This window comes from Topomyia yanbarensis, chromosome 3 (assembly GCF_030247195.1).
Source record: "Topomyia yanbarensis strain Yona2022 chromosome 3, ASM3024719v1, whole genome shotgun sequence".
NCBI classification, from domain to species: Eukaryota; Metazoa; Arthropoda; class Insecta; order Diptera; family Culicidae; genus Topomyia; species Topomyia yanbarensis.
The window spans coordinates 13,681,352-13,701,526 of record NC_080672.1 but is presented as its reverse complement, the minus strand read 5'-3'; the positions used below and the strand labels follow the sequence as shown (position 1 = coordinate 13,701,526).

General features: G+C 37.3%; 1 protein-coding gene across 2 annotated transcripts in view; it reads left to right on the top strand.

Annotated features, from left to right (window-relative positions):
- Positions 1 to 5,533: 5,533 nt before the first annotated feature.
- LOC131691207 (sodium-dependent serotonin transporter) overlaps positions 5,534 to 20,175 on the top strand; it is a 136,195-nt gene continuing 121,553 nt past the window's right edge. For both annotated transcript variants that reach the window (XM_058977433.1, XM_058977432.1), the window contains exon 1: positions 5,534 to 6,083. The gene's annotated coding sequence lies outside the window, so the exon portion shown is untranslated. The remainder of the gene's footprint in view (positions 6,084 to 20,175) is intronic.

The following is a 20,175-nucleotide window of genomic DNA, read 5'->3' as shown; positions in this document are numbered from 1 at the left end:
AACTTTTTTATTGAAAGCTTCTCCATGATCCAAATACACTGAAAAAGTTGCATTTACGTTTTTAAAACGATAAACATTAGATTTTTGAGATTTTATGATTGGGTAACGCGAATAACTTTTAAAAAGAGCATAATTACAGGAATTAATTGTTTTTGATGGAGCAAAATTCCAAATATCTCGAAAACTATCACATTTTGGAAGATTTTTGTTAAATGCATTTTGATTTTAAATTATGCTTATTATATTCTGTAATAAAATTACAGTTTTGTATGTCAATTAGTAGGAAATGTAAAAACATGTTTGAAGTTATTGTTAGAAAAACTTTTTTACCGAATTTTTCTCCATCATGCAAAATGTTTCCCTTCTCTTTAAGTTTTTGTTGACAAAATAGAAAAATTAAAAAAATGGGTTTTTTCGCAATTTAATTTTTTAACAGAAATTTTTATTTTGTTGAAAAATGACACAACATTTTTTTCAGTATATATTATTTTCGGACAGAAGTATTCATTCCCTGTAACTCGTTCTCAGATAGTTTTGCTGTATAAAATACGGTAATCGAACAAAAAAAAATTGAAATTCATACACGTGGGAACGTTTACGCCCTTTTGAAAAGTTGATCTTGAGTCAAAATAATCTTATTACCTGTGGAAAGTGTTTAGTCTTCCATGCCGGTGAAATGTGTAAAGTTTCATCGGAATCTGAGATGGTCGGTCACGATTTTAAAGATTTTCGGACGGATCTTCGTGGAATTCCTCAATAGCTTAAACACATTTTCTAACAGCCAACCGAACCAAAGAACCAAAATTTTTGGCTTCAAAGCAAAGGTATGACAGCCATGCCACCGACGTGATGTAATCACGCTGCCTATTTCTGTATTAACCACTATTCCCCTGATGCTGCACCAAGTTGACAAGGTGTCAATGTCCAGCTGAAGCAGCTTACAAGCCTCCAAGGATGTTATCAGCCGGCAAAATTTTAAATCATCAGCTATGTTTTTTTGAGATTTCAAAACCGTGCCAAAATTGTTTATGAACAAAATGAAAAGCAATGGTTCAACATGACTGCCCGGTGGCACACCAGAACCGATACCAAAAGGTTTAGAAAGTGTGTCAGCCAATCGAACAAAAGTCCATCGTCCTGTGAGATACGAAGCAATACAATCAGCTTTTCGACAGTAAGATGAAGCGGAACATGGTTTAAGGCTTTTGTCAAATCTGCATAAATGAAATCAACTTTTTGTCGCTTAGTAAGAGGAATAACGTTCAGCAGCAGATTTCCAGTAACTAGGAAACAGCGTCAGTCAACGATCGATTGAAAATAACGGACATTAGCAGAGAGTCCGCACATTTTCGGACGATCAGGTCCCGCTCCCTTGGACGCATCCAGTGACTGCAATTAGACGAGAAAATCCTCACTAGAGAATATAATACGAGATAGATTAAGGTTGTGCAGCAGCAAAGTGATCAGGTACGATTCCAATAAAGGTGGTGAGTTATTACTTAACACACTTTCAGTCGAATTTCCTGTATAACGAACATTAAGAGGTATTCCTTTCGAGCTCTTACGACGGTTGACGAACGACTAGAAGGATTGAGACATTCGATAAATATTTCACGAGTAGAGAGACGAGATTGTAAGTCAGCTGCCACAATGTTTCTTCGTAGCAAGTTTATTAAATCTCGATTGAATCGATACTCGAAGTAGAAATAAAACTGTTCTCTCTGGCAACACCAAAGTTCTGCAACATAACTGGAAAGTTTTTTTAGCAAAACTATTGAAAATTGATGATATCGTAGTTATCCCACGCTTAACCACTTGGCGGTCATCACGACTGAGTTCTATTTAATCTCACGGGCCTGACGCTGAAATTATGATTGAGAAGAATTTCTCACTTGGTGACAATTCCTGTCTGATAGCCGTTAATTCATTGATGTGGCACTTTCCAAAAGTGCTAAAATGTATTGTAAACAAGTGTTTTTGGCTGGTTTCTCTTAACTCGCTATTATATCAGCGACAAAAACTTGTGCAATTACCACTAAGAGGGATAACGATGTAGATTAACATGCATTTTTTTTATGAAATTCGGCTGGTTACTAAAATTTGTTTATGATTCTCGAAGAATTGAAATTGAGTTTATTATTCCTTCTTTCCATATATTAAGCCCTATTTTAATTCATCACTGGCGGTTTCAGGAAGCAGGAAAAGAATACTTTCAAAGTTGTAGCTGTGTTATACGGAATATAACTTACAATTTATTCAATTCTTTACGTACTTCTTTCTCTGTATGCATTCAAATATTTCGTTGTTTTTTTTAATGTGAACGTCTCTATAGAAACTGCAAATAATTAATTTTGATGTTTCGTTAACGTGCTGTACTACTGACAAAAGAGTGACGGATCGTGTGCATGAGTATGACTCATAACGGAGCCGCCTAGTGTCTAACATCACAAAATTATCATGCGCCTCCATAAAAACAGACGCACACTTCAAACTGCCTTGAAGTTGTTTTCCCTCTATAACACTCTCGATAAGCAATGCGAATTTCATTTCCATCGAAGTCCACTCAGCAAAGCGTCCAATCAGGAATCAGGAATCAGAAAGTATTGGCTTAATGGCACGTTCCCCGTGTTGTTCGGAGATTTGTACCTTGCCTCATAATACTTATGGTTTCATCATATTCCTGTGGGAAAGGGTGGGGAAGGATAAGGGAAATCAGTGAATAAGGTCGAGGAATGGGAATATGACGCCACGCACATGTAAAAACAGAAAAGATGTCAGTTTTCCAAACAGAGAAAGAAATCTTTCTGAAAGAGACTGCTACCGTGATACGCATAACAGTCCGCAACATAGGAAAACCATAGTTACGCGCACCACGACAGACATGCTCTACCACAATTGGGTTGAAATCAGATTTAGAGTACATTCATTTACGATGATGACGAAGACTGATTATCAGTCAAATCAGTCCCATAAAGATAGGAAATCCCACCGAAAATGGGACAATGATGCAAATATGGGCAGTATAGGTGGATTCACACACACATACACACACATCTCACACTATTTGGAGCAGTTAAACTGAAGCTGGAAGATCTATATTAAGAGAAAAATTATTTTCAAATCCAAACAATGTAGTCATTCAAAATATTTATTTCAATCATATGTTCGTTCAAAGAAATATTACAGTGGTAATCTGCCGTGATACGCATAACAGTCCCACCTGCATAGGAAACCCATAGCAAATGGGACTGTTATGCAGATCACGGCAGTAATGTGCAGTGAAACTTAGTTTCTTTCGAAAATTTTCACGAAAATTTGCGACAAAGCATAGAATATGCGATTATTTTGATCAGATATCTGGGAAATTGAAGCTTCATCCAGTCCTATGATGATTTGCTGTTTGCCGTTTTCTGGAGGCAATACTTTTATTACCTTCCAATACTTGACGTTCAAATTTTTGTTCAACCTTGCGATCAAGCCAAGAACGCTTGCTTGTGGATTCTTCCCTAATCGAGGTACGACTGGAAGCGATATCAAGGCGCGACGAAGTGGAGGCACAGGTTTAAACGGCATAACCTCAAAAAGGGGTAAACTACCCTCGTTTAATAGATTTGTTAACGACTTATTTAGCCAATTGTAGCTATGTTCATTCTTTGCAGCGAACCACGCAAGTCCTTGTGAGAACCCGGAACTGGTAAAGAGCGGTTGTTGCTCATCAAGCGGCACTACTTGCTGCAGAGTTGCAAGCTTTTGAGAAAGCTTGTTGAAGAAATCAGCATCGTTTACAACAGACTAACCACGAATGAAATTAACGTTTCCAATACTTGCTATCTTCACCATTCCTCTGTATAATGCTGATGTGATACAACACAACGATGACAACGTCTCACTACAAGCACAGAAATCTGCACCTATCCTTGGACACATACAGAAACGACCACCAGATCTAAAGCATCACGCACCCAAGCGCCAAGATCAAGCGATACCGATCACATGGATGTCGCACTCAAAACATCTCTCGGCCAGAGTGGTTACTGACTGACAGAGATAGAGAGAGCACTCACTCCACGACACAATACAAATACCGAAAGATTTGCATGCATACTAGAGTAGTTTCTAAATAAATAGGTTGATAAATTAAGCCGTTCAAGAGTAATGCTACCTATGAGTTCCAGACAGGGAGAAAGTGTTATAGTTTGTATCCATATAACTTGCACGATCAAACGTTGCCGATGTGTACCCTTCTTTAACTATGACCGCAGATGAGGCAACAGGACACACGCCACAGAGAAACATTCACTATGGATTTTGTTCCTGCTATTCACACGCTGTTGCCGTGGCCGCGTTAGAATAGCTAGACGAAAATCCACAGCGAACCCTCCCTGTGGCATGTGTCCCGTTGCATCCTCTGCAGACAGTTTAGACCTCCAACGCACAGTGCACCCTAAAAACAACACGATGGAAGGAAACCTCAGAATGAACGGTGTAAGAACGATCATCCATATTCTTCTCGCAATGCCTCTTTAAAAATGAGAGAGAGGGCAGCACGTTTAAATTACGATCAAGTAGCTGCCGCCAGGGATATCACAAACCAGGGATCACAATACAGAAGAACAACATGTCTGATTGTATTTGAGGGTTATACACTAATGTAGATCGATATTGTATGCGTGTACTTATCTGAATAATTCACTGGACCATGGCGATCTCCGAAATGCAGAACGATATCGATGGTTTATAACTTGTTTAATTCCGATCAATGTGACAATTAACACTGCACTGATGAAAAGTCGCTAGACCTCACGGTATGAGAAAAGTTAGAGAAAAAGAATCACTAATTCACTAGGGAAACCCGAAAATAACCGGAGCACATTATTCGTGCTTGATATACACTAATACCAATTCTACTAGGTAAATAATTATCATGCGCCTCCATAAAAACAGACGCACACTTCAAACTGCCTTGAAGTTGTTTTCCCTCTATAACACTCTCGATAAGCAATGCGAATTTCATTTCCATCGAAGTCCACTCAGCAAAGCGTCCAAACAGTGCTAGCTCATGAATATGGACACATGATTTGCCTTAGAACAAGAAGAAGAAGACTGGTGACAAAATTGCCACAATCTCAGTTCGAACTCGAATACGTTTAAATCTGAAGGCTCGGCTGCGTCTCCATTTCAGGTTTTGCCTTCCTCAGCACTTGCATCGGCAGATCACAGCAAGCCTTTCGCCGACACAAGGGGTTGGATGGAAGCATCGTTTCGGGCAGCTTCAATACCGTTTGGCGGCGCCGCCGTCGTCGTCCTCGGCACAGCCAAACACCGTACGTAGCACCGAACCGAAGAAGAATCAACAGGATTGCGTGAGAACAAAAGGGAAAATTCTGCTTCCTCATTCCGGCGACGGTTGCTGAAAGCGCAACAAGCGGCAGAAGCAGCAGCAGCATAGTATGGATAGAGGTACCTTTGTAGCCTCAGCACTTTCGCCCCAAGCTACTACGATTGGGGCGAGCTTTTAAGCCATCGTCCGGCGCAAATTTCAGTCAGTCGTTAGCGTGCAGCCAAACCGTGCGGACTTGGCACTCTTTGCCTGGCGAGCGATGTTAGCAGAGGATCTTTTTTTAAAAACATTTATCAAAGGGAAACTGATTGATTAAAAGACACATTCAACAGTTGTTACATTCTTTGGTGTTTGTGAAAATAGTTTTTTGTAGGGAATTACTGACCTAGTGCAGTGGATGTGTATTAACCGGGGGTGAACATGTGTTTGATCGATGATAATTATGAACGCGTTACCAAACTATTCACTAATAACAATTAGGTGAATTAAGAAAGTGTTTCAGTTTTATTTTCGACGACCCGTCGGGAGGTTAGTGTTTGTTTTTGCTGTTGACGGTTTGCTTCGATTGGAGGCGCGCACAATTCTTTCCAATCGTCTTAAATTGAGTGTTCGTTCGTTCTTAAGTGCCGCGGGTGATTAATAGGAATTTGTGGGACAGGCGCCACCACGAAAACAAAAATCCTTTCGTATCAGCTGAGTCATTCGCCATCGTGCATCCATCGGAGGCCTGCCTAATTGAAAAGTAAATATGATTCTAGATATAAATCATAATTTTGGGACACTATAGTGGCAGGCAAATCGCCTACTTCAAACTATTCGCCAAACAATCCGCACCCGTCGGAGAAGCGCGGAGGTTTGTAACGGTCAATAAAATGCGGGAAATAGACATAAAGTTGTGCCCTTTCTGAGGTAACTCTGGGAACAAAAATCCCGGAGAGCGTCGTTTTCGCGCTAATTGCCTAATTGGTGATAGCCCGCCTACTAGGATGGGCACGGCAGCGGCAGTTGAGCGCATTTTTTGATTTTCTATCATTATTGAATTTGTCATAGTGGAAAAGGTAACGATTAAAGCAGTTATACTGTTTGTTTGATGTTGTTGGGTAATGGAAAGAGCAGACTATAGTATCAGTAAACTAATTATATTGACATAGCGGTACTCTGAGTTATAATATCTTAAACTAAAAAGTTTCAAAAAAAAAATTGTTTAACATCAGTTTATAAATATCGTCAAAATTTATTTATTGGTACTAAATAGAAAAGAACATTGTTTATGAATTTTATGAAGGTTACTAAAACTTGTTTTGTGAATTTGTTGAATAGATAGAAAATTGAAAACTTCAAAAAAGTCTGTGATTTGACTCTTACCTATTTTATTATATACACACGTTGTTCAAAATACAAGTTGCACTAATTTACAAAAAAAGTTGCGATAAAATGTATTTTCTAGGCTTAGGTAACCGAACACGGAATGATCGATAATTATATTTGTTAAACTTTGATAGCTTGACACTTTAATAAATTTATATTTGATCTGGGCATAATGCAGATTTTTGGAAATTGTAGATCATTTGATTTGCTTTTTTTGGTTTACCCCAAAATTTGTAAACTAGTGTTAGCAGCGTGAAAAATTTTGACGATAATTTTTAAGATGAAGTTTCTCTTATTAAGATAATTAATTGATTTCGAGTGAAAGATATTGCAAAGACTCACCAAACTCAAAGTATCTTAAAGCATAATTATGGCATAAATTATTATTCGTACACATATACAGATTCGATATAGTGCAGTAAGTGATAATAAAATTGAAGGGAAGCTCTTATATCTGTGAGTACGAACTCATGAAACACAGTTTAATGTTCTCGTCAGGAAGAAAAAATAATATAGCCTTAACACCGACGTATCTAATCCCACAGTGTTCTTCATTTTTATTTGTTGGTAGATTTTCTAGAACTTTAGATTAACTAAAATTTTAAATATAAACACAACTCACCGTGTCATAGGCAAATGGCAAACGGGCTATAATTTCTATTCGCCATTCATGAATAAAAACAAAATGGGAAATTTGCACAAAAAGTCTTTTACTAGAGCTATATCATATGTGCAAAATCGATTACTTTACGAGGATAGTAAAAATAAAGCATACCTGTGCCGGAATAGGAAACAGTTGAAAGCAATGAATAAGTAAAAGGTAGTGAATATCAAATGAATTGAATAGCGATATGCAAAAAATACAGATGCATGGCTAGAGTCCCTGATATATGAATGTAATTTGTTATCAGCATTGTAATTGTTAATGCCGTCTGGTACCAAAACTAGGGTAGTTTTCAATGGAACAGAGTCCACGCAAAACAGTGATGGTGTGAACCAATTTAATATATATTTCAGGTTGGAACCTCACCGATTTTCATTTTAAAAATAACCATTATTTGATTAGTACGCTCGTACGGTCCATTTTTATATTTCTCTGCGATAGGAAATTGCAAACTTCAAAACAGGTGTCAAAGTAGTAAAGATAATATTTTCTTGAGGAATATAGTGCTATTGTTCCTTTGCCCTTTCCGGGTAAACTATCTGTCTTGCTCCAGTATACCGATACCGCGGGAAAATACGTATCAAAGTTATCATAATGTATGAGCCAGAGGATACATCGACCAGTGCTAGCTAAGCTGCCCTCTCTTTAGAGGATATAGTCTCGTTGGATATAAAATAGGTGAAAAATCAAACTGGAAATCGAGGCTACAAAACACCAGAAAAAAATTACTCTAATAGATTGGGTTCAAGCCAAGAACTAAAATGGAAATTTCAAATGCATAAATATTAGTTACTCAGGGTCAGGAACAATGTAGTCGGTAAGTAGATTGCCACGTACGCAGCTTAATTGGATTCGACTTTTAACCCCGCGTCAGAGATTATTCTAATCAGAATAAAATGGGCGAGTGACCCCAAGGATACAACCTTTATCAAGAACCCCAAAAAAGTTATTTTCCTGTTTCTGAGTTTAATACAAGAAATCAAGACGCAAAACTATAGCAAATAGAAAGTATTTTCACTTATGTCAAACGTCCATACTCTATTAAGTGCTTGCAACGGACCGGTTAATTCGGTTCGGTTATTCGTGCAGCATTCACAAAATTGTAATATCATAAAATTGACATATTCTACTTTATCGATTTTGTTGGTGATTTGAATCTTAGAACGACAAACTCGTATCAGTATGATCGAATGTAAAGAGCAAATTATTCTAATTATAAAATTGAAAGTTTTCTTAGTTGCCCTAGATCATTTCTTAAAAACCCTATCTTAAACCACCTTTTGGTGTAATTGTTCCATCCTCGTTAGGTAAACTACGTTTTGCCAGAAAAATAGATTCTAAACGATTGCATTCTAAAATTGCACAAACATAATTTGACGTTCCAAAACGAGTCATAAAATGGCGGTATTTTTCTGGACAATAATTAATAATCTGTATTATACATGTATTGTCTAGTGGCCACCATTTATAAACATTTATAAAAGACGACTTTTTATCATTTTAAAACCAACGACCGTGTCGGTCCAGACACTCTTGTTTCGAAAATGTAACCTAAATATGGCTAGCCTTTAAAGAGTTAGTTCACTGGAACTGTCAACTTTGATATTTCATACAAAAAGGCTAATTGACCTCACTGATTAATCTGCTGTTTTTTTTATAATAATCTTTGTGGCTCAATGGCTACCATTAAAACTCTTGGTAACCCGCGTTGTGTGAACAAAATCGCAGAGACATACAGTTTGAATGTGATTTCTTTTATCTATTTATAACGAGAGTTTCAGCAATGGATATTCATTCATTCAAAGAATGTCAAAAATTTATCAAAAAGGTGATTTGTGCATGTGGTGAAATAGTAGATATTTATTTATATCACTGAACTTATGAATTGAAAATAACGGTGACAGTTTTTTTCGCGTGCAGAAGTATTTCTGGATATTTCATTACCTTATTCAATAGAATATAAAGGACATAAAGATCTAGAAAGCCATATTTTTCTTCTATGTTTAGCAGCATATTGGACAACAGAAATTATTATTTCAGAATGGGCTTTTAAACAATGAAAAAAAATCAATGATTTATCATCCTTAAGTAAATTTCCTACATTTTAGTATTGTTCTAATGAATAGGAATTTTACAAAAATCATTTTCATGCAATCGGAAATAATGAAATTTTAAAAGGTCGCCTTTTTAATTAGCCACGTCTTAACGTTCCAATAATTTTTGAGGGGGAATATTTTTAATAGTGTGCAAACAAAACAGTAATTAAATGGTCACATTCTGTAAGTATTCGTAGTGATAACAGTTTTTAGCAATTGCAATAATATCAACACCAAATAAACTTAACTCTATTAATATAGATGAGCACGTTAATGAAAAAAAAAAAAAAATAAAAACAAAATTCTTCCACCTGATCAATAGTTACTCGTAGTTGCGCTCCAGTCACGACCGCTGGTTAACAGTAACACCAATAGCAGATACATTTCGCCGCACCTATTATACCAACAACCGTGAACTGAGCCATACGAGTAGTCGTAACAACAATAGTTTCTTGTCACTAAATAGAGTGCTTTTTGCGGCAGCGAAGAATCGATTCTCAGGACCCCTCACGAACAACAGGTCAACAATTCAGTTTCAAAGATGACCGACACTGAATTTCTATTCAGTGGATGATTTATCGCGGTCGACGCTTCAAATGAATCCAGGAATCTGGGAATGCTCGCCAACAGTTTTGTGTAAGGCGTGGCAACCTCAACATTCGCGATTTCGACGACATTTACGCATTCTCTAGAAGAAGAAAACGACGTGGACACCGCAGTCTGCCAGGATTCTACTTTTTTTTTAACAACAAGCAAAAGAGGTAATCAAGTAGAGTCATCAATAGAAATTTTAATTTGCGGTCAAATTCGCAATCGAATGGAAAGTCCATTCTAAGTGGATGAAATCTAAAACAAAATTTTTAGTAGCTCCTATGCAATAATTTTAGTTACAAAAAATAGTTGGGATGAAAGTATTAGAAGTGAGTAAGCTTTCTGAAACAGTTACAATGTGTTTAGAGATGATCGTACCATTCACACGTCTGAAAAGAAGTCCGGTGGTGGAGCTCTAATAGCAATCATATAAAAATGTAACGCAGAAATTATCACTACAAGAAAATTCATATAATTTGAGCAACCTGGCAAGTGAAATATTTCGGTATATTTCTCCCAAACACTTTTTTACGATTTTTTAGAAATTTGGGTGAAGCGATATTTTCGTGCACTATACTGCATCATTTCAATAACATTCTTGAAAAATAGCATTTCCGCAATTTTATGAGTAAAAAAACCCCTAATTGAAAAATTTTCTCAAAAACTCAACGTAAGGGTTAGGTATTTTTTACATAGAATGTATATGCAAGGCTTGACATAAATCGGTTAAGTAGTTTTTGAATCGCAATTAACACCGTAAATCGTATTTTTCCAGAGACATTCTACAAAAAGCTTCATCACCGAGTCACTTGTCAATATTTTTACATGGATAAAGTACAGAATGTTATTGAAATGATGCAGTATAATGAACAAAAGTTTCGATCAATTCGTTTCATCCAAATTTCGTAAAAAATTAGCCAAAAAATTGTTTGTTTTTTCTACGCTGAAACCCTCATCCCCCTTAATCAAATCAATAATCTTAGGAATCAGCAAAACTGTTATTTAGATTTATTATTTACAAATATTCATGAAGAATTTTGTGTGACTAAACTGTTAACTCTATTATGGAGATTTAAAGCGTTTCATACAGCTATTAAGTTTTCCATTTAGCAAAAGACCCAACGGCTGCGAGTAAGAAGAGTTCTTTCAATATCACTTGGGAAACTACGACGATATAAAAAAATAGACTAAGCAGCTTAGATTGGCAAGTGTTATTTAGAAATGAAGCAAATGTCGAAAATTCTGATGACGTCTTTCACACAAAATTGTTTGATACAATAGTTGAGTAAGTACCACTTAAAGAAATTAGATGACAAGTTAATATAAAATATGCAGTTTAAAAAAACAAAAAAAATAAAAAATTTAAAAACCATGAACAAAAGGTATACAAAAAGTATAAATTAATCAGAAATCAATTTAACTAATTTATTGAATCTAACCATTAATATTGCAATTGAAGAGTATAGCTCAAAACCCAAACTTCAAATAAAATCTTGCCCAAAAAATTTCTCTGTTTATGTTAAAAAAGATTTAAAATCGGAAAACTTCCCTTCAAAAACGAACCTTAAAAAAATGCAATCTTTTCACAACTTTCTTTCGAAAATTTTCTTAAGAAGAACGTGAGCGCAAATATTTTGATTTGTTGGCATTTTCCCCAATTCTTTGAAAAGTTTCTAATTAGTACCAATTTTTAAGGTGGAAAGAATCAAACATTTGCAACTACCGTAGAATTTCTATTATATCTTGTATACCTAAACTCTCTGAAGCAATAATTAACGAAAAATTGTATTATCAAGTCAAATCAGAATTACTACCATACAGCATGGGTTCTTTAAAGGAGGCTTGCTTTTAAATTTAATTGCTTTCAATTGTATCCGATTTCTATTTCTATTTACAATAGCTTTGCCAGCTACTGTGTTTGTATCCTACTTTCCAGTTCCTTCTAAATGCTATATTTGCGATACATGCCATCCCCCAGAGTCTCGCAGCATCGCCGCCCGTGTCAATGTCAACTAGGATGAAGTTGCTGGTCATTGGCTGGTGGGCTCTTCACAATAGAGCAACGCGTCTACATTCCTTCTCGGAATGCGGAGATCGACGGTGTTGTATGCGATGTGGGTTTAACTGTCGATGTTCTATCCCTGACTTTGAATCAGTTAACATTTTGGTGGGAAAGCAATTGCACTTAATGTCCATCGCTGGTGGGAAATACGGGCTACGTTCAAGTGGGAGGGGCTCGTCTAGCTGTTAGACTGTTTGTACCGTCGATCATACATGGTTCTAAATTGCAAGCAAACGGCTACCTAATGTAGTAATAAGCAGCGTGACGACAAATGTGGAAGTTGTATGCAGGAAGTCCGCTGATAATGTTAACTGTGTTTACTGTAGGGGAAATCCGTATGCACTCTCGATTCACCAAAGATCGCTCCAGGCGCTCTTACGTAGAAATGCTTAAAGAGCGGTTTTACTTATCTCTGAAAATTCATACGCTCTCGTGCCAGCTGATGATAACGCCTCTAATGATCCTTGCGAGGGGCTTCAGCTCCGCTTGAATACTCTAGAAAAGGACAAATTCTGGCCTCACCCAAGCTTTCTCGTAAGAGTTACATTTAGTGAATTTCTCTTGTATGTACAATTAATATTCTTGACGTTCTGTTCTGAAAAATTTCTATAAACTTATTGTTAGTAATGAAAGGCGCATTTTAATTAAGTCGCGGGGAAACGTGATTTGACGGGTTGAGTACACTTTTTCCGTCGCAAGGAAATATGGGGAAAATTGACAAGGTTTGCAAAAAACAAATCTAGACCACAAATGTATTTTTTTTAAAGGTAATGGAAAATATAAGAAATATGCTTTTAAATGTTCATGATTTTTTGTAGAATTTTTACTTTACTACTAAAAAAGTTATTGAACTTTTACTGTGACCAATCCTTCGGGGAGAAAATGCTCATGATTATGACAAAAATAGCGTAAAAACGGTGCGAACAAAAATAGGATAGTTGAAAGCCATTGAAAGAATAACAGTATGTATCAACTAATAATAAAAAATTAGGTATCTTGTACCTGTAATCGGAAGATTGGCACTTGATCAAGTCTCCCATCTTTGGTTTTTGCGGTCAATGTCGTGTAAAGTTTAGCAATAATTGTGCTATTATTCACTATGCTATATTTCTCCTTAGTGGAGAAGAATTTTGATAAAAACAATTTTTTCTCCATAAAGAAGAAAATAATTTAAACCATCTTTGCGCGTGAAGAGCCCAAAACCTATAAATTAGTTATGGAATTTGCGTTTCAACTTGGTCTCATTAGAATCCGACACTAATTTAAATGGACTAAGCTAGCGCCGGATTGGCGCTTAGTCCGTTGGCTAAGTTAGTCTCGGATTCTGTTGAGACGAAATCGAAGCGCAAATTCCATAACTCTGCCATTATTCCGCTCCCATTTAAAATCATTTCACTACTTTAGTACTTATAACATGATACATGAGTACTTACAAAATTTGATACAAAATTACATTATTTAACGTAAAATCGGTAATTACTGAATATTTTCTATAAAAGAAGTAAAGTAGTTCTGGAATTTGTGTGTTCGACATCGTCTTTTCAGAATCCGACACTGACTTAGTGCCAGAACTAGCTAACTTCCAATACGGAGACACAATTTGTGTTCCTGAGCAAAGTCAATGTCCATCACGAAATAAAGTTCATTAAACTGATGATAAGTAGTAAAATAAATCGAAACTCGGTTCGGCTTAGCAAGCCAATGGAATATGAATTACGGTATATTTCTCCCTAAGGTCAAACGCACTTTTCGTTCCAAACATTTAAAATTGCAATCAGGAACAGCATCTATAAATTTAATTTTTTTGCAAATTTTAAGGACCTAATAATACAAGTTTTTATTGCTAATTATAAAATCTCGCGCTTGGTCTTCCCAGGTTCCCCTACTCCTAACTCAATTTATCAAATTTTCATTGTAAGCTTTTGGTAAGTAATTTATTGATTGATTTTATGAATTAAAAAAAAAAGAACAAATACATTTACTGCGAGAAAATGTTCTTCACTGATGGATGACTTTTCGAGGAGTCCGCTGGTTTCGGCATCCTCAACAACAATTTTGAATTTAACGTCTTCTTCAACTTCAACGATCCTGCTTCTATTGGTTCAAAATGCGATTCAACATATTTTAGTTATTTTCGTCAAATCATTTTAGATTTGAGTCGTTGAAAACTGCATGCAATTTTGAACGCGCCAACCGAATATGTCCATCCGGGATGCCGCTCGTAAAATCCTGGTCCAGAAAATTATGAAGCGGTTTGGATTACAAATAAAAAAGGAATTAAACCGGAAAGCCGTGCCCTAAAATTTTACGCGCTAATATCTGCTGAATCGTATTGCGTGATGGATGACGAACTTTACGTTGAGGTTAATTATCGTCAATGACTAATTTTACCGCTTCATAGCATGATCTGATAGACGGATGTGGTCAAAGTACTGGTTCTTTCAACACTTGTGGAACCATAGACAGTGAGATATTTGAGAACTATTGCAAACGCAGTGGCTTAAGCGCTACTCTGAGAGACCAGTTTGGTAAAGTTGCCTGACTAAGCTGTTTTACTTATAGTGCAATTCTCTAGGCGTTTCGAACGATTGTTCGACAAACGCTAAAAAACAAAGTTCAAATGAACTGAAGTGTGCGCTCCGTCATACTGGTAGTTCGCTGATCTAGGGATGCGATGATTTTGTCGTTGCAGTGACGTGGTTGGATTTGCCACTGGAAAGGGAGCCTGAAGCATCAGCGCCAACCGCTGATGTGGCATGCTGGATGGATGAATTTACGGTCGGTTCAAAGTGTTAGAGAAAATTTGACCGGTATTTATCTCTAGGAAGAAATTTATCTCTAGCCCGTTTGGCTGCCAGACAACCGGGCCTGGTTTGTTACTGTCAGAGGTATACCACATGCACGTATACCAAAAGAAAGCGACGGATGGAATGGATTACAGGCTCATGTGTCAATAAGTACCACTTGGACGCTTTCGTAAATTTCACTTTGTGTTATAAATTTCGAAAACTTGATCAGAAAAATAATAGAGAAAAGACTAGTATGTAACCGACGATTTTGTTGAAGAAATGCTACAATAAGAATTGTGTTATTAATCTTGACGTATACGAGTACTTTAATTGTTAAGTTTAATGCATTTTAGACGAGTTACCACAGGCGATATCATGTAATTCAAATAAACTTTTATGGCAAAACACTAGGGCTTATATGGAAATGACGTGTAAGTTAAGATATGCTACTATAAAATTACAGCGCATGCCAAATAAGAATTGAATTTTGTTCAACGAATAAATAGTACTGAATCATTTAAATAGTTACATAGTCCATTTCCAATAATTCAATGCACTACTCATGCGGACTTCGATTAAAGTTATAGTTTCAGTTCAACGGATATATACTAACAACTGTTAGTACTGAAATGAATGAAATTATTCCCAATTATTAGCTTTACGTATTTTGGCAAGTAAAAGTTGCATTAACTAAACATTTTATTTGTTTTTAACCTTTCTTGTTTATAAACAACGTGGGTGTAAAGTCGTTAACTATTATTTGAGGTACTTTCAGAAATAGAATTCTATTTGGACAGAGCATGAAAATGAGGAAGAATAATGAATATAGTAAAAGTGGTGGAAGAATGAAAGAAATATCTTGAATAGATTGTAATTGATTGATACGTTTAGCCCTTTTCCCTGATTCCTGATAACGCGGTGCATAAAGATGCAATCAGTCGCACCATTTTAGTCGCTCTCCATGAATATTTGTTGATGTCTTCCATATAGTACAGTTGAAATATTACTAGGAATACTTTTTCAATGGCCAGATACTGGAAAAAGAAGCCGGTTCGGTTAGTTCACATAGTTCTTTAAGATTGATTCATCAGCTAAAAAACCTGTTTTAATCCACCTAGCGGTGCAATTGTGCCTTTCTCATTTCTCTAAACTATGGCACGGAGGCTTTTTATGTTCAACATAATTGTGGAAATGTCCATTACATTCTTAGTACACTTTGCACTTATACCCAATGGCATGCCAGCCACGAACTTGATGAGCTACGTGTCGACGGTGAAACACTTGAAACAAAAAATATCGTGCTTCATTAGCCTAATCAGTATTAGATCAATGTTATCTGCTTGCTAACTCATTTTGTCATGCGGGGCTGGGTATGTGAAGAGGGCGAAAGTCCCATGAACGAACGACTCCCCAGCTTAAATTATTATGCTTTGTGATACAGTGGTGGTTTAAAGATGACGGGGTTGAAAGGGAGGGGTATGAGGGCTGGATGGGGTGGTGGTCTGAGGGGTGATTTAAGGAGATTTTTAAAGGAGGGGCGCGAACAGTAGAGGGGGGGGGGGGGTGTAACCCCTCTCCGTAAACCATCAACTACGCCTCTGTTAAAATCCAGAAACCCTAAACGAGTCGAAAAAAAAATTTGGCCGGGATTAGGTTGACGTTTTTCAGAGTGATTGCATAACCTTTCTATATGAGAAAGGCAAAAATGTGCCAAAATCCAAAAAAGTGAATCGTAGTCAAATTTTTTTTTCGAGTTTGCATCAAATCTCGACGTTTCATGCACCTTGAACACATTTAGCATCAAAAATAAAAATTCTATTTTTAATTTTTCCTATAGTTTATATGAGAAATTTCTGTGTGGCCGTACTCTGAAACCCGTAATTCCGGAACCAGAATTCCGATCGATCCAAAATTCAATAGCAGCCGATGGGAAGGTTGCACCTTTCATTTGAGACTAAGTTTGGGCAAATCGGTCCAGCCATCTCTGAGAAAAATGAGTGACATTATTTGACACATACGCACATACATACACACACACACACACACACATACACACATACATATATACACACACACATACAGACTTTTTCCGATCTCGACGAACTGAGTCGAATGGGATATGACACCCGGCCCTCCGGGCCGGGATTAGGTTGACGTTTTTCAGAGTGATTGCATAACCTTTCTATATGAGAAAGGCAAAAATATAAAAAAATCGGATTTGGTCGCTTTAAAAGTTAGAAAGTATGTCGACTTCTTTGAAATTTGTATGATATCCCCTAGTCGTCCCTACCATCGAGGTTGTCTTAAAGCTCGAAACACTTGGCTGAAGTATGAAATAAAGCAGTGAGTTACTTAGTTTTTTAAAAAATCCTCGAAGGATGTCGTAGAATATTCTTGATGCTTCTCAGAAATTCTTAACATTTCCCTCGAGGACGTAGGATTTTTTTAAAGCTTATATTAGAAGATGTCTCGAAGGTCTATATAGTGAGGAGGATTTTCACTAATTTAAAAAAATATCGTTTGAATTTATTTGAACCAGCGAAGGGAGATAATTAAATTTGTTTAAAATAAAATGAAAGATGATTAAATCATTATTAGCTTAATTTGACTGATCACTATGAGTGTACTTCAAATTATAACTGGTTTTATGGAGACACGGTGTGATTGCTATTCGAATCGTGATTACGTGCCACAGAGCAATAATTGCACATCTCGTGAAAAATATCAGCTTAATATCTCTGCTGCACGAGTTCCTCCTCACCAGTTCGGCCATTGAATTTCACCCCGAAATTAAACGAAGAAAACAAAACACGAGCCCATCCAATAAAGTCGCAAACACGACGGCAGCAAATTCCGATTTTGTTTGATTTACGTAGTCCCCGAGGCGCCGCCGCATCTTCGATGGGAACGGAATAAAAAGGTTCGTTACGCGCGCATTCCTCCATTCTTTGTACCGCACTGATGATGACTGCTGAAACGGCCGGTGGTCGGCGGCGGCGTGGCGCAGTAGACGCGTTTCACGTGGTGTGCTGCTCGATCATCCAGCACGTAGTAGGCTAAAATATTGCACCCAACGCGCACATGACGAAGTAAAGGCTATTATGCACAATGTAGAATGACCGACCGGTGGAACTCGCGCCAGCCGGTAGCTGCGTTTCGCGACAGAACGAGCGTATGCTGCTGGCGTGTGCGCGAAATAAGGAAAGAAAAAAAAGCATGCGACCGTTTGTGCCCGGTTGGTCGAGTCGGTGCAGCATTAAAAGAGATTGCCTACTAGATCAAGTGATTTTAAATTAACGCGTTGTCTGCTGGCGGACACTATCATAGCACTGTTGACTGACTGCAGGCAGATGGGTTGAATTTGACTGCGATTTTTTTTAACTGTCAAGCGTAGTGTGATGACTGGATGTAATTCGATTCTTACTGTAGCTGTTTGTTTTGTTTTACAAACGCTATCAATATTAATTTCATCTCCATTAGCCAAGTGATTGGTGATTGGATGCGGATGGCACATGTCAGATGATGTTGCGATGTGAACTTTGCGTTGATCTTAAATCGAGAGTGCGAGATATGTAATCATGAAACATAACTCAACATAACGGAAAATACGGAGATAAGAGTTGGTCATTTCATTGAATGTAATTTCGTCGAACCTTTACAAAATGCTGTGCAGTTTCATAGTGTTATGCATCACCTTCCAAATCAGATTTAGAATCGTTTCGATTTCGATTTAGATGTCCATTTCAATTGAATAGAAAAAACAACACTCTGCATTACAGTACACAATTTCGACAATGTTTACAGCCTACGTCAATCGCTTCCAATGCGTCGGACAATCCTTCCTAATCGGATTCGGTATCTGCGATCGCGAGCACGAGACTCGCCTGCTATGCAGTGTCTAGCGTTTTGTTTTGTACTTTTCTACTCCGAGGGTTGCCTGCTGATATTTTTTTTATTTGTTTATTTATACATGTTATGATTCACACGAGTTACACACTGTCTATCATTCTGTCGGTCAGTCAATTAATCAATCAATCGGTTTCGGCGATGAACCGTGCGGTTGTATCAAATCAGTGGCGTAGCCAGGAATTTGTTGTGATTTTTGATGCGATCTAATAAATTCATCGTCGGAAAACTAATACAAACCATTTGTAATTAATTCTACTGCTAAAACTGATTTTTTCATCTACTGTCATTCACTAAATTCGAATTGTTCATCTCAGAAACCATCTTTAACTCTGCTGTCCATCTTCTGAATTCTAGGAAATATGAAGTTGTTATAAATTATTCATTATCCGCTGAAGTATAAAAGTGTCCCCCTAACTAAGCCACTGTGCCAAATTTGTGTTTTCAGCTTTAATCGTTTGTTTATCTTTTACGTAAAAGCTTTTGATAAAAACTCGCAATAGACCGACGGTTGATTCACAGGAATTTATTGTTCGATTCAACCTCTGCGAATTGATTTAACAAAAAAACTAAAGAACTATGATAAATTAAAGTAAAAATCGGATCAACCGAACTCGTCTGATCCACTTCGAAGTAGATTCGGCTAGGAACCCTCCTGTCAAATCCCCACTGAAAGTCTCCCACATTGCAATAATCCATCGAATCCAAACAGAGCCCCTATCTAGATTTACGGGCTGGGTCTATATCTGGTGAAATAGACCATGTCACACCACAAATTCGTCGCCTACGGCAATAATCGAATTGCACCGGTTTTGGGCGACTAAATGCAGCCCCAATCCGATCATCATCCGCCGGTCGATGTGTGGTGCGGTGGCGGGGAGACGATAACCCTGGTACTTCAGCCACCGTCACGGATTCGTATTGGTCCTGGCCGCTTGAAATATATTAATTAAATCCCCTAACTGGCCTTGAACGGTTCGTGTGCTCAATCGAGTGAAAACGAGATTGATTTGACTCTTGTTTTTGTTGAGTAACACGCAAAAAAAAATCGAAAATGACAATCACGACCTATTTTTTGCTGTTGATAAACCGATTAACTTTTCCCGTTCCGCCCATTGACTCTTCGGATGCCGGGGCTCGGCTGTAGGATTTATAGGCACACATAGGAAGGATAAAAAGCTGTGAAGGCAGGAAAAAGGCTTAATTTTTATAAGCGAATGAATTGCAGATAGCAATCGACAGTCGAATCGAGGCTCTGGAAATTACCGGTCCACATCGCAAGCAATGCGTTTCTGTTGAAATTACCATGGATGTTTTTTTTATTCGTGACAATCAACCGGTTGGTAGGCTGGGATTTC